Genomic DNA, 16,597 nt, shown 5'->3' with positions numbered 1-16,597 from the left:
GAGCCATAGCCCTTTGTAAGGACCTGGTCGTTTGTTCTTAGAGTTATAGCCCCATTTTCTCCATCTATGCTTCTTTATTTGTTGTTTGGTTGTGTTGAGTTGTATCGAATTGGTACGTTTGAGTTCAGAGTAGTTTTGGAGTAAAATGAGCACTTAGTCTCTTAGTTAGAAAGCTAAGTTAGAAAAGTCAATCGGAAGTTGACTTATGAGTAAACGAATTCGGATTTGGAATTTTATGATTCGATTAGCTTCGTCGGGTGATTTTAGAATTAGGAGTGTGTATGAAATATAATTTGGAGGTCCGTGGTAGAATTAGGCTTGAAATGGCGAAAGTTGGAAGTTTAGAAATTCTTAGGCTTGAATTCGAGGTTGATTTGGTGTTTTGGTATTGTTTTGAGTGTTTTGGAGGTTCGACTAAGTTCGGGTAGTGATATATGACTTGTTAAAATTATTGGTTGAGGTCCCGAGGACCTTGGGTGAGTTTTGGATAGGTTTGGGTTATGTTGTGCTCGTTTTTCTTATGTTTCGACGCCGTTTCTTCAATCATAAATGATATCATATTGAACAAATGAGCTCCGATTTTTTTTTATTGAAGCATTAGATCCGTATCGTAATTATGGACCCGTAGCAAAAAGAATCGTCGAATTTGGACATCGTATGAGGATTTTATGGTCATTTTACTAAGAATTAGGTTGCCAGATCTTTCAGATTAATTACGAAATTACCACTGACGGCGTATTTAAAAATCTGCACTATTTGCAAATATTAAAACCTACATATCTCATTCATTATAAGGTCAAATTGAGTGATTCAAAAGCCTAACTTGACTAGAATTTCACAAGGAATCCATTGGAGGCATAAAATACGAGTTTCGGGATCGTTTGGCACGATAAACAAGGAAGAATAGCTGGTAGAAAAATATATAAAACTAGGGTTTGTTCATTATTCGGTCATATTTTGAGTTGGAGAGCTCGGATTTGAGCGATTTTGGAGGCGATTTTCACCATATGGATTGGAGTAAGTGTTTTCTACTCAGTTTTGGTTATATTTCATGAATCCATCATCGTTTTTGGGATTTGATTGATGATTTCAAAGTGAAATTGAGGGAGTTAGGGTTTGAGTTTTGGAGAGTTTTAAGTGAGGATTTGAAGGACCAAATGAAGTCTGATTTTGATAAATTTTATATGGTTAGACTCGGGAGAGGACAAGGGTTTTGATTTTGCCATTTTGATTGAATTATGAGACGGGTGCCTCGGGGCCGGGTTTTGACCGATTTCGAATTTTTGGCATATTTTGTAGTTTTAATTGTGGAATTCGATTATTTAGCACATGGTGATGGTAAGATTATGGTAAGATTCAGAGCTTTTGGAGACCGAGTCCAGAGACGAGGGCATCCTGGAGTATGATTTTTCGCTGTTAAGGTAAGTAACAGTTTTAACTCTGGCTTTGAGGGTATAAACCCGAAGAATTTGATATCGTGTGACTGTTTGGAGGTGATACCCATACTAGGTGACGGGCGTGTGGGTGTATACCTCGAGGGATGGAGACTTGATCCGTCCCGCGAAGCCTCATGGCCATCATATGTGTTTACGTAGTTACTTGTTGTTGAACTTGTCTACCTTCATGTTAGAGATCATGCTTAGGCTTTATTCATGCTCACATTATTTGCACTTAGTCATAGAAATTATTGTACATGTTTACCTCAGTCTCTATTATTTGCAAATATGTTGCGATACTTGATGTGGGCTGTGCCCCCTTATTTGTTGATGATGGTGAGGCTAGTGAGGTACATGATTGAGTGAGGCCGAGGGCCTGGTTGTGAGGATATTAATACCATAGCGCGTGAGTTGTCCGCGTAGCGCGTGAGTTGACTGTGCGGGTCCAAGTATTTATACCATAACGCGTGAGTTGTCCGCGTAGCACGTGAGTTGACCGTGCAGATCCAGGTATTGATACGATGGTCTGGTTGTGAGGATATTAATACCATAGCGCGTGAGTTATCCGCGTAGCACGTGAGTTGACTGTGCGGGTCCATGTATTTATGCCATAACGCGTGAGTTATCCGCATAACATGTGAGTTGACCGTGCAGATCCAGGTATTGATATGATGGCACATGAGTTGTCCGTGCTTAGCGCTTGGGCTTTGGGAGCCCTTCTGGAGTCTGTATACACCCCCAGTGAGCGCAGAGTGTATTGACTATTGAGTGCAAGTGCTGAGTGATGGAGTGACATTGTTGTGAGGTTGCATTTACTTTTGCTGTTGCTGCATTTATCTATTAAATTTCTTTGTGGCATTTACTGAGTTATGGAATTTACCTGTTTATTCTTGTTATATTTAAATTGTGAAAAATAAATAATTGGATTGTTATACTTAGCTCGTCACTACTGCTCAATTCCTTAGTTATTTCTGTTACTACTGAGGTGGTTGTACTCATACTACACCCTGCACTTTATGTGCAGATCCAGGTGAGTTAGAGCGCGGCGATCGTTGAGTTTAGGCCGACTATCTGTGGAGATTGCAAGGTAGCTGCTAATTCCGCAGGACCTTGTTACTCCTTTTGTCATTTCTTATTTTGGACAGTTAGACAGTTATATTTCTTAGTTCATAGTTTTAGACACTCATGACTTAGTGACACCCCGATGTTTGGGACTCGTTTCCGTATTTTATATTAATTATATTTAGAGTTGGTTTAGTTTATCAGGAATTAAATTATTGAAAATGTTTTATTAAATTCTTATAATCAAATAAGTAGTAATATTTTGGGAATAGACTTGCCTTGTAACACGATAGGAGCCATCACAACCATGATTAGATTTTAGGTCGTGACACCCTTCTCGCTATTTTCTTTAATATAGCGATGATCTAATTTAGCTAAGATTACATCTCAGTCACAGCTCTTCGATCATTATATTCTTTAAGATAGCAATGACATGATTCCATCCTCTAACAATATATTTGTTGTAATTACGGTATAACTTCAAGTTTTATGTTTCCAGTTTCATTACACAAGTATAATTACATAATTAAATATTTTTTTTATTTCATGAGAGTTAATTATAAAAAAATTTAAATAGTTTTTTCAAATAAACATGTAAATTTTTTTTAATGCATGATAAATATATATGTATGTGAAATATAGAAAATATTATTTCCTATTCGGTACTTAAAAACAAGATGCAATTTGTAGCTTTTAAAAATAATTCAAAATAATCAGACACCGGAGAGAATTTTTGGAGCATAATTTCAGCTAAGAACTAAGAGCCTGCTTTGCTAAGCCCTTGGGAGGCCAAAAGAAGTATTTTTTTTCGTTAAAAATACTTTTGTTAGAAATGTTAAGTGTTTAGCCAAACCGGAAAAGTTCTATTGAGCAGCAGCAATAGAAAGAATTTTTCTATCCTCACACCCCTTTTCTACCCCCAAAAAGATATGTGTATGAATTTGTGGGTTAAAGAGTTTTTCCAATTAAAGTAACAAACTTGAGTAGGGATTATTTTAATGTTCAGAGTCGCCACTTGGAATTAATTTTTGGGTGTTCCAAGTCACCTTTTATTTGAATCCCTAGTCAAAGGAAGGTTTGATTCTATTGTTATTGGTTTGCAAAAATAAAGTTCGGATAAGAAATTTTATTGACCGGGGAGAAGATGTAAGGCATTCCCCGAGTCCTGTGATTCTAGTACGGTCACTTTTATTGACCAAAATTGGCTTGAATTAATTTTTGGATAAACTATGCTTTATTTGATTTTTCATGTTTGCCTATGTCCGCCTTTATTTTTGATTATTAGAATTATTAAAAAAAATAATTTTAATAAATTACGTTGTCATAACCACGCTACGCAAGCGAATGCGTGATTGAATAACAAAATTGATTAACTATCATAATTGCGCCTCTCAAGCGAATCCAAATTCATGGCGATCAATTATTTATAGTACTTTTGAGAAGTTACTACATTTGAAAAAATTAATTCTTGAATTTTTTTAGTCAACTATCGCTTTACGCAAGCGAATTCGTGATTTCAGCAAAGGATTAACTAAATTAAAAATTAACTAAAACTAATGGGTATGGTATGAGATTATTGAATTAATTTATTGAATATTAAACATTACGCTACACAAGCGATTCCGTGAGTTAAGGCACGCTTACTAATTGCCTAGCGTTTAAACTAATTATTAAAGTGATCAAGTTGTCCAAATATTTTAATTACAAGGAAGTAATATGAATTTTAGTTATTCGATTACATTTATTTATTTAGCATCAGGCCAACAGGGATTTGCTATGGAAGAGGGGCCAATATTTCATGGCCCCAACAATTATTAAAAGGGCCAGACCAACTAGCATGAATGCTTGCGCCTGGACTTAATTTATTAAGCCTAACTATTTTATTTCTTTCCTTTAAGAGAAAGAATATACCCATAACTCTTCAACAAATATTTCTAGAAGACTTTTCCTAGTTTAACAACTTAATTCCATACTTCAAGATATGCAACTTCGTTAAAAGAAAGAGATTAAACCACTGAAAATATTATATTAACAGAGCTAAATGAATCAAACAGAGGAATAAACTATTGCATAAACTTCAACACAAACAATATTTTTTCAATTACATGTCCAAAGTTCACTTATTTACTTGCAAATCACATTCAAAAGATAAGCAAAATGAACCACTGTGCAAAGTGTGCAAAGTGAAGCTCCTTAATTTTTGATATAGATTCCCTATATTAACAAAATCATGTATTAAAATATATAGCTATTAAAGAGCAAGAAAGCTGAAGCTCTTTTTTAATTTCCATTTTACTTGTTTACCAACACACTAACTATACATTAACAACTGAGGTACATAAAACAACTAAATACAAAAACAAACAGATCCAGAGAATGCAAAGTTATATATTTCTCATTTATTATAATAATGTAAGGATCAAAACACATCTCAAAACAATATCTTCATTGTCTATTGCAAAGAAAATTACTCTAAAGGTCAAAAGAGTTACTTAATTTGAGAATTTTAGCAACAAAAATGACCTTTGAAGACACTGAACTAACAAATAGAGCATACACTAAAACCCGACAGCAGCAGCAGCACCAAACAGACAGTAGAAAACAGCAGTAACAGAACCCAAGAATACCCCCGAAAACCTAGCAAGAAAGCACTTGAACTAGAAACTAGTAATCCCAGAAATTACTTAAGAGATCTTTATGTCTTTCCAAAGATTTTTCACACAAATAATACTCACAAAAGCTCTGAAATTTTAGCTTGCCATATGTGCACAACTACTGATTTCTTTAAGATGTGTGCCCTTTTTTAAGTGTAAAGGATGATGGCTAAGTGTGTTAGAGTGTGTTATGTAAAGTGAGCAAAGGGCAACCCTTAAGTAGGCAAAGAAAGTCACTTTTTGGGCAGATTTTGGTTCACCAAAAATCTGTCCAAAAAGAGACTGACTTTGTGTGCTAAATACTGTTCAAAGGCTGTTCAAAAGGTGGAAGGACAACCTGAAAATCTGCTATAACAGAAGCAAATATGAAATTTCAGCCACCCTACTAGTAAAAAGTAAGTTACTAGTACTCTAACTCATGATCAAACCCATTTGATCTTCAGATTTTAACAACATCAATATCACCATATTGATTCAAACCAAACTAAGACAGAAAAACACATAACTAGACTTAGAAATATGAACTATAAATCAACTAAGGGAAGCTCAGAATCTAATAACTAATCAAACAAAAAAAGTATATAATCCAGACTAACTAATTGAAACCATCAGCTTAACACATCTCATACCAACTGATTGATTCATTAAAACAACTATAACTAAACAACATACTTGAATCAACAGAAACTCAACACATTAACTACTAAATAGCCCTAATAACCAAGAGACAAACAACTGTTAATCAAACTAATAAATAAGTGATTACACGAAATGACTACGAATATAGACGAAATAATAACGAATTTTATACTATAATAAAAACTGTAATCAAACAGTAGAAAACAACAAGAAAACAAAAATCTGAAACATGGGGAAAAGATTAGGGGTTGAGTTTACCCAATTCTAGGGACATTCGAGGCCGAATCGAGCGACGAGAAAATATCGGAACCTTCAAATAGCAACTGTCCAACCCCGAAACACGCATTTCTTTCGGGCAGATGCTAAAACAAATGAGTTTCGACGTCTTGCAAAAAAGAAACGACCGTCTTTGAGTCGAGAAGTGGACTGAAACGGAGACGCGGTGGCTGGATGCTACGACAATGGTGGTTTTGGTTTGGAGATAAGAAAAGAACAGGAAAAGAGGAGGAGGAAGGTATAGATTTTATAGGAGTTGGGGCCACCAACCAGCGGTGGAACGACGGTGGCAGTGAGGCGGCCGACAATGATGGAAGACGACATTTATGGGTGAATTAGGGGGAAGTGAAGGTATCGTGGATCTCTATCCATTCATGTATGTGTTTTAGGGTGGTAGTGGTCGGAGCTTGACCAATTTGAAAAAAAAAGCGGCGGCTAGGGTTTCCTAGATCTAAAAATCATGGAATTTGAGCGGGGTTTTTAGGGATTTGGGTTGGGGATTTGGAAAGAAGAGGTTGAGGTGATTGTATGATGCGATTTTGGGGTGGTTTGGATGACGGCCGCCGCCGGTGGGCGATTTCCGGCGGCGGAGCTGGAAGAGAGGAGAAAGAGAAGAGAGAAGAAGAATAAAGGGGGAGAGTAATAAGAGAAACAAGGCAAATATTTTGGGGATTTTAGGCTTTATATAACGGGGGTGGGAGATAGATAAGGGTGTTGGATCAAATGAAGATGGGTGGCTGAGATTGAATCTTGATTTCACTTAATAAAATGACGTAGTTTAATGATAAAACTATGCAGTTTTGGACCAGGTCTTGGCAGGCTATTTGTTTTATCGGGTATGGCCGAATTGGGCTCAAATGTTGGGCCAATGTAGCTCAATTTGAATTAACATACACTAGCCCAATCCCTTTTCTCTCTAATGAAATTATAGTCTTATTTAGTCCTAAAGAAAATGTGCAAGTAGAAAGAAAATCTTTTTGGTATATATAAATTAAAGATGCAAACTAAAATATACAAAAAAAAATAAAAATATTTTTGGTACTTTCTAATTGTTGGTCACGTAATACTCCAATGAAAGTATTTTGTGAAAAAAGGTGACCAAACCTTGCTTTAGAGGTGGCCTACATATCCTTGGCTATAAAGGAATCATGTCAGTATAGTTCATGGAAAATTTGGTAGCTGGGACTACTAGACACTGGAGTTAAGACTGCTACTGCTGCTGCTATTACTGTTACTATTACTCGCTTCTTACATCAAAATAAAAAGAGGAGAGCACTACATATGTCTGCAAACTAAGAGTACAAATTCCAATCTATGTGTCTTCTGGAGTCAAATCTTGATTCTTAACCTGCTCGCCTATGTTGACCTTAGATTGGATCTTGATACTCTTTAAAGAAAAGATTATGGCTCATTCTCAATCTTTTGTTTTCTCAATTAGAATTTGGGAAAGTGAAACTTGAGAAGCTGGGTTGATGAAACACTATCAAAGCTAACTCCAACCATCTTGTGATCGAAAGACTTCTTTCTTCTGATGAGAATTTGGAATTGCAAACTTTAATTGCCACAATCGGTGCTTTACAGTGGGGTCCTGCAAAGCCATTGAAGACAAACAAAACAAACAGAATTGTTTTGCCCCAGTTTGGCACTAGGAAAATTTTGTGAGTTATTAGAGAAAGCTATAAACTATCTACTTTGCTGAAAGGAAGACAAAGACAGTATTATAAACTAGCTATCTAAGGATATGCAACCAGGGAGGTAGTACCCTGTGTTAGAGAGAGAGAGGGACCATAACTAGGGATGTTGCCCATTTATCATAGAAAAGGAAATATAACCAGGGGTTAATACCATGTATTACTGAAAAGGAAGCGTAACCAAAGGTTGATGTCCTGTATTACTAAAGGAATATAATCAGGGGTTGGCACCCTATATTACTAGAAGGGACGTAATCATGGGTTCGTACCCTGTATTACTGGAAGGGATGTAACCAGGGGTTGGTACCCTGTATTACTGGAAGGGAATGTAACTAGGGGTTGGTATCCTATATTACTGGAAAGAGTGTAACTAGGGGTTGGTACCCTGTATTACTGGAAAAGAATGTAACCAGAGATTGGTACCCTATATTACTGAAAAAGAAATGTAACCAGGGGTTAGCACCCTGTATTACTGGAAGGGAACGTAACCAGGGGTTGGTACCCTATATTACTAGAAAGGAATGTAACCAGGGGTTGGTGCCCTATATCACTTAGGAAGAAATGTAACTAGGGGTCAGTACCCTATATTACTGAAAGGAGTGTAACCAGGGGTTGGTATCCTGTATTACTGAAAGGAGTGTAACCAGCCTATATTACTGGAAAGGAATGTAACCATGGACTGGTAACCTGTATTACTGAAAAAGAAAAGTAACCAGGGCTTGGCGCCCTGTATTACTAGTAAAGTGTTGAATCCCTCAAGGTGAAAATGTTCTACCTGAGTTAAGCTACGTAAAACATCCTGAGCGAAGAGTATTTTTAGCCGGAACTATGAGCTGGATCCCCCTAGGCGAAACAGTTCTACCTGGTTAAGCTACGTAAAACAACCCGAGCGAAGAGTACTTCTACCCGGAACTATGAGCTGGATTCCCCTAGGCGAAAGGGTTCTACCCGAGTTAAGCTACGTAAAACATCCCGAGCGAAAATTATTTCTACCCGGAACTATGAGCTGGATCCCCCTAGGAGAAACAATTCTACCTGAGTTAAGCTACGTAAAACATCCTGAGCGAAGAGTATTTCTACCTGGAACTATGAGCTAGATCCCCCTAGGCGAAACGATTCTACCTGAGTTAAGCTACGCAAAACACCCCGAGCGAAGAGTACTTCTACCCGGAAATATAAGCTAGATCCCCTTAGGCGAAGCGATTCTACTCGAGTTAAGCTACATAAAACTGCATGAGCGAAGATTATTTCTACCCGGAACTGTGAGCTGGATCCCCCTAAACGAAACGGTTCTACCTAATTTAAGCTACGAAAATGGGAGGTGTGAATAGTAGTGATGCATGCTAAAAATAAAAGAAAATGGAGATTGTAAGGAGCTTACATTTGCTGACATTCGTCCTTTGAGAATCGCCATTCTGCGCTGCTTTGTTCCTGCTTTAAACAAAGACAAATTTGTGAGTTTTCAAAGTAGTGGTTGGTTTGTGGCCTTGATGCCCTGTTGTAGTTTGAATTCATGGCCATGTCGCTGTTGAATTCTATCAGTGTGGTACCGAGGTGCTCGAATACTCTGTATTGCATTCTGGAAACCTTGTTTTCTGATGTTACCCCCTGACTGTTTCATACTCGGATGTCCATGGTACCGGTAACCCTTGTCCCTATGGCAAGGCAATTTTTCCCTTTAAAATCAAACTCGATTGTCTTGAACCCAGTACCGGTATGTGTTTATAGTACTTATCAACTTTTCTCTTGAAGTAGGCATTGCTTATGCAACCTTTTCAGTTTCTTTGAGACACTTTGTTCGCCTTATCAAATAAGATCAGAAATGGATTCGTGCCCTCGTCAATGCCATATATGTCCCAAATTGTGCTCGATATTACGGGGAAATTGTAGCTAGTTTTGCAGCCATTTCTTTGCTTTACTTTCGATGCAAGATTAGATCGAAAGGGACTCAATGAAAAATTATGGGTAAAAACAGAAGAATAATTGAGAGTGAAAAAGAACTGTGCTTAAACAAAAAGGTGTCCCTTTCGGGGGAAAGGAATATGGAGACTTATTTGGAGGTATGTACCGACTTCAATGAATCATGACATGTATTTTGGACTGGATGCCTGATCCGTATGAGCTATCTAATTCTCAAAATCTATCGCAAATGTTTATCTTGAAATTGCCTTGGTTGTACTCATGCCGGAGTATCGAAGACCCTCATTTGGATAGTAACGCCCTTTATGGGTTTTCGCTAACTGGCCTCTCTCATTTCTCTACTCACCGTCATCTTATGGTTCCCATTTGGGTTTTCACCAATAAGACTCACATTTCTCTGCTCACTGTCACCTTACAATGCCCATACGGGTTTGCACCGATAAGACTCTCTCATTTCTTTCTTTTTTTTGACTAAGATGTGGAAGGTTGCCGAACGCCCTTGGGATAGGGACTTCAAATATTCTCAAAGATCGATCAGAAGTTCTTAACAGGGAAAAGGCGAAAAGAACCTTGAACTGAATTACAACTTTTGGAAGCGTTTCTATAGAAAACACCATAAAATAAAACAAACTTCTGCCTCAATTTTGGAGTATTGGAAATATGAATTTTTTTTGTTGATGGGATCAAACCCAGGGTTAGGCTGCCTACGTATCCTTTCGAAATCAGGTCGGACGTAGTTCAATGACTCAAAAGGTTTGTTGTTTGACTCTTTTTTTTTCCTTTTTTTTCTTCTTTTTTTTTACAAGTACACAGGTTCCAGAAAGTGGAAAACAAAGAAGACAAATATGGCTCAAGAGGGATAACATAACACCTATTTGGAATAACGAGCAATGATAGCCTTTGTCATCTCGATATGAGAAAATCATGCATGAAAGTTCCACAGTGGGTGTATATTAGACATAGTATCTTTTGACTGCATCTGCAATAGTCATGTCTGGTACCCGTCCTTCTTCATCTACCAAGTGCAAGGCCCTTTTTGGTAATACTTTCTTGATGATGTAGGGTCTTTTCTAGTTTGGGGCGAACTTTCCTTTAACTTCTACTTAGTGTGAAAGAATGCATTTTAGAACGAGTTGGCCTGCCTCGAAGTGCCTTGGACACACTTTCTTGTTGTAAGTGCGTGCCATTCTTTGCTGGTATAATTGGCCAAAACACATTGCCGCTAACCGTTTTTCATCAATCAACATCAGCTGATCCAAACGAGTCTTTACCCATTTTGTATCTTCAATCTCCGATTCCACAATGATCCGAAGAGAGGGAATTTCGACTTCAGTCGGTATTATAGCTCCCTTTCCATATACTAGTAGATAAGGAGTTGCACCAACAGATGTGCGGGCAGTCGTGCGGTATCCCAAAAGAGCAAAAGACAACTTTTCATGCCATTGTCTGGAACTTTGGATCATCTTCCTAAGAATCTTCTTGATGTTCTTGTTCACCGCTTCAATAGATCCATTGGCTTTTGGCCGGTAAGGGGTAGAATGGCGATGCATAATTTTAAATTGCTCGCATACCTCCTTCATCAAATGACTATTTAGATTGGCTGCATTGTCAGTGCTAATGGTCTTTGGGACACCAAAGCGACAGATGATGTTGGAATGAACAAAATCTACCACTACTTTCTTGGTGACTGCTTTGAAAGTGATGGCCTCCACCCACTTGGTGAACTAATCAATTGTAACCAAAATGAATCTATGCACATTTGAAACCTTTGGCTCGATTGGCCCAATAACATCCATTCCGCAAGTAACGAAAGGCCAAGGAGAGGACACGGGATGCAACTCTGAAGGAGGCGAGTGAGTCAGGTCACCATGAATCTGGCATTAGTGACACTTGCGAACAAAACTAAAGTAATCTCGCTCTATAGTGAGCCAATAATACCCTGCCTGTAGAATCTTCTTCGCCAAAACATATCCATTCATGTGAGGTCAGCATACCCCCAAATGCACTTCACCCATGATCCGCTCAGCTTCTATGGCGTCTATGCATCTCAATAAGTTTAAATCTGGGGTCCTTTTGTACAAAATTTCCCCATTCAGGAAGAAACCACCGGCGACCCGCCTTAAAGTTATTTTTTGATCTCCTTTGGCATGCTCTGGGTATTCTCTTGTTTTCAGGAGTCGTTTTATGCCATGATACCATGGTTCACCATCTGGTTCTGTCTCAATTGTATTGTAGTAACCGTGTTTATTCCAAACTTGAATTTCTAGTGGATCAATATGAGTGTTGCCTGGATAAGGAAGCATCAAGGCTAAAGTAGCCAAGGCATCGACTAGCTCGTTGTGAAACCTGGGAATGTACCTAAACTCAATGGAGTTGAATCTTTTGCTCATGTCTTGCACACATTGTCTGTATGGAATAAGCTTGATGTCTCGAGTCTCCCATTCGCCTTGGGCTTGCCGAATAAGCAAGTCGTAACCCCCCATAACCAATATTTCATGCACATCTAGATCAAGGGCCATTTTTAGACCAATTATACAAGCTTCATATTCTGCCATATTATTGGTACAGAAGAACCGAAGTCAGGCCATTGTAGGGTAATGATATCCAATGGGTGAGATGAGGATTGCCCCGATCCCAACTCCTTTGATATTGACAGCCCCATAAAATACATTTTCCATACAGGTTTGTCGTCTAGAATTACTTCCTCTATTGAATTGACCTCTTCGTCTAGGAAGTATGTGCTAAGTGGCCTGTACTCATCATCAACTGGATTCTCTGCCCTAGGTAAAGAAAGGCAGATGTTGATACACAACTTTTTTTATATTTTTTTAATACATATATATATATACTTTCAAAATAGCATATATGCAGTTATAAGCATGCATGAGCATTTTTATAATTTTTTATGCAATTTTTATAATTTTTAAAAGCTCCAAATTGATTTATTTCTTCCCTTTTTATTTATAAAATTTCCAATAATTATCCTTCAAATTATTTTTGTGGTTATTTAGCCATCTAAATTCTATATTTTATGCTAAAATATTGTTTAAATATTTTAGTGCATTTTTATAATTGCATTTACATTTTTAAGCTAATTTGCATATATTTGCAATACTAGCCCTATTAATGCATAATTACATTGTTGATGCATAAAATGATCTTTTATATTTTTAAAATGTTAAATAACTATTTTAAACCATTTTAGTACATGAAATTATTTATTATTTCTTATAAATTATATAGTATTAAAATTGCTATTTAAAATATAGGCTAATTTTATTTCAATTTTAGCCCAAATCCAACCCCAATACCAGCCCAATTTTTAAACATAAATCTACCCAGGCCCAATACCCATCTGTCCAACCCAAATACCCGACCAAATCCTGGCCGTTGATCATTTTGATCAACGGTCCAGGTTTCTCCTTTCCTTAATTAAACCAACCTATACCCCAAAACCCTAATTCATTTCCTACCTTATACCACCGTCACCTAATCCTCTTTGCTCTCAAACGTTCTCAACCTAAACCCTAATCTCCGAACGCCGTAACTCATCTATGGCCGTCTCCGGTGACCTCTCACCACCTCTCAGGCCTCTAATGGCCTCCCTCACATCATTCTTGCCATCTCCAGGGCCCTCAAGGGACCAGGGTTAGTCACTTGCATCTATGGCTCCTCCCTCGCCTGTTTCAGGCCATTCCGGTATGATTCTGAGTGAGATCGTCCTATATTGACTACAATCTATGGTTTTCTAAATCGGTTCCTTCACCTCTCTATGGTTATCTTCGAAACCCTAACTTCTTTTCTAAACTTCTTAGATCTGTACTGATCTAAGATGATTTGGGTTTGTTTCATGTGAGTTTTACAATAGCCTTGGGATTCTTTACAAGAATCGAGTGATTTTCAAGCGATTTTTATCTTTTTCCTAAAATTAGGGTTTCCGGAATTTCTTTTAAAATTTGTTTGATGATTTCTGTGTTTAAACTTCTGCTTCTCATATATTTTGACTAATTTCTATGAGTCTGCTACAACCTTAGCCGTTTGTACTGGACACCTTAATTTTTGGGGTTCTTCGTTTGGTTTCTGAATATTAGTACATCTAATTGTGTTTTTGCTTTGGGTTCTTCTGATTTCCCATGATTTTCTTGTCCTAATATACTTCTACTGAATTTCTTAGTTCAACACTTTCACTGATTCTATATGCTTGATCTTTCCCAGTGAATCAGTGTCATTTAACTATGTGTTTTGTTAAAGCTATGTGAAATCCTGACTATTCATGTTCTACCTCATTTTGTATGCTAAACATGCTGACTTCCATGATTTTCTGAACACCTGATTACTCTGAATCCCTTATTTCCTGGTTTAATTTGAACACTTTCCTTTAAACGTTTGATTCTTACCTCCTTACTCAATTTGATTGAATTTGCTTGCCTTAATCATTTTTCCTGCCTTGTTTGTATTCCGTTGATTATTACTGATTTCTTTCCTTAATTAAATTGCTGTTCATTTACCCTTAATTACCTATTCTATACCTAAACTTTACTTGATTCTTTTCCTTAAATACTTAGCAAGTTTTACCGTTGATTTAATTGTCCCTTGATTGAGGGAAGATCTTGCTGATTTACATGTGACTTCCTTGATTTTGCTAATTAATTGATCTCTTACCTTATTTGTTAAGTTTTTGATTACTATATAAATCCCCCTTATTCTAAGTTCTGGACAACAACGAGACTAGTCCAAAAAACTCTCTCTTATACTTAAAGTTTTCTGCTCTTTTTTGTTACTTACTACTCCCATTGAACTAGCCGGTTGTAAGCCAAGGATAGTTATTGCACTACACTTCTCTATACTTTGTGTTTGCTCTCCTTAACTGGTATGTTCTGATTTAATTACAAGTTCAAAACTCTATGTGTTCTCTTACTGTATTAGTTTACTGATTCCTGTCTATCACTTGGCTTTTCTATATGTAACTAGCATGCTTAAATCCTAGTTTCACTTAGCATATATGAGTACTACCTATTCAACTTATGATTAACATGTCTGATGACTTGTCTATTGCTTTCTCTAGCATGTCTCAAATTGACTCTACTCCATGTATGTATGTTTGATTGTCTGTCTGTTTGTATACCAAATTCCTGATAGTAATCTACTTTGCTAGGTTACTTACTACTCCCTAAGTACTTCTGACCCTATGTTCAACTCTGCCTAGTATAACTATGTTCTCAACTGTTTGATTAACTCCTAAATCCTATAAAGAACTCTGAAAAAAAGAAACTTCTGTGCTCTTGTTATTACATTAATATGCTCTATGTGTCCCCAATTCCTATACTCCCTGAGTGAAATCTGTGTCTGAATGGTGCTATTTAAACTGTTTGCTGATTTCTCACAAGTTCACTGTTTCTTTCAAAACTGTTTTATTACTAATCAACTCCTATTTTTAATAAAACTTCTTTGCTTAATTGAGCCCTTTCCAACATTGTTTTTATATCAAAACTATTTCAAAACTATGTCAAGCACTCTCACATTACTCTTAGAATATTAGGTTCTGCCCCTCTGGCATGTGTACTGCCTTGAGATCTCTCTGAACTCTGGCATGTCAGAGCTGGCCTTTCCACACTGCACCTAAATTAGTTACAGTTTGAGAAAGTCTAGGTGTGAGCACTGCCCGGGATTCTTGAGGTCCTTAGGGAACTCTGACACACCTAGACATGATACTGTCTATGGAACTTTGGCATTTGATGCTATTGGAGGCTTGGAAGTCATTTGGGCCTGCTTCAAGTTCCCTATAGATAACTTCTTCTTTTCTTTATTTGTTTATATAATTTATTCAACTGGTCTGTAATAATTATTGGGGTGATTAGTGAAAAGGGGTGGGTAGTTACATATCTGTTGGGTAACTCGGGTAGATACCATGCCTATAAGATTGTGTTAATGCACTTGCTATGTTTGCTTTACTTTCACAATCTTAGAAATCATGTCTGTATGATCTAAATGTCTTCAATAGTAGAAATCATGCCTATAGGATCTAAATGGTTGAGATCATGTCTGTAGGGTTAAAATCAACTTTATAATTAGATATCATGCCTATAGAGTGTAAAGTGTTTGAGTTCAGTTTCTATTACAACATGTGTTTACATTCGTCACACTAGAAATCATGCCTATAAGTTCAAAATCAGCTATTAACAATTAGATACCATGCCTATAGGACTTGAAATCAGAAATCCTGCCTATAGAACTAAAAAAATCAGTTTAGTTGAACAAATCGGTTTAATCTATGTTAGTTCATTCTGAATGGTTTAATCAACTGTCCGCTTCTTTAAATCAATTTTCAAATACTGCCTTAAATCAATACCACTAGAAAGCATGTCTATAGGATCCCCAAGTGTCCGTTTAAAAACTGTTCACTGCTTTACTATATCAATGTAGATATCATGCTCTTAGGACATTACTATTCTGCGTATAGGCAAGCCTATAGGGCGATTAAATTCTACAACTCTGAAACTGTGCTTTGTCACTTAAAACTGTTCAGATTTAACAGGTCTTGATGTTTTAAGCATCAATACCATACAAGAGGGGGGGAGTGATTTGTGTGGTACCCAATTTTCGCTATAGAAGAACCTAGTTCTTCTAGGTGTTCTAACTACTACTGTTTGCGGAATAATAAGTACATAAAATAAAGAACACAGAGATTTTTATGTGGAAAACACCTGGCTCAAAAGGTGAAAAAACCACAACCTACTACTCAATAGGATTTTCCCAAACTTTCACTAAAATCACTGAGCCAAAACAACATTTACAAAAACTCTTTGTAAACCTAAGGATTAACTCTAATCCCGTTGTGGCACACAACCTCAACTATTGCGACAACTTCAAATTAGCTATAACTTGAACACTCTAGGTACCTAGTACAGTTGCTTCTATG

Source organism: Nicotiana tabacum, chromosome 20 (assembly GCF_000715075.1).
Source record: "Nicotiana tabacum cultivar K326 chromosome 20, ASM71507v2, whole genome shotgun sequence".
In the NCBI taxonomy this organism is placed as follows: domain Eukaryota; kingdom Viridiplantae; phylum Streptophyta; class Magnoliopsida; order Solanales; family Solanaceae; genus Nicotiana; species Nicotiana tabacum.
The sequence above is the reverse complement of the archived record's forward strand: the minus strand, read 5'-3'. Positions refer to the sequence as shown.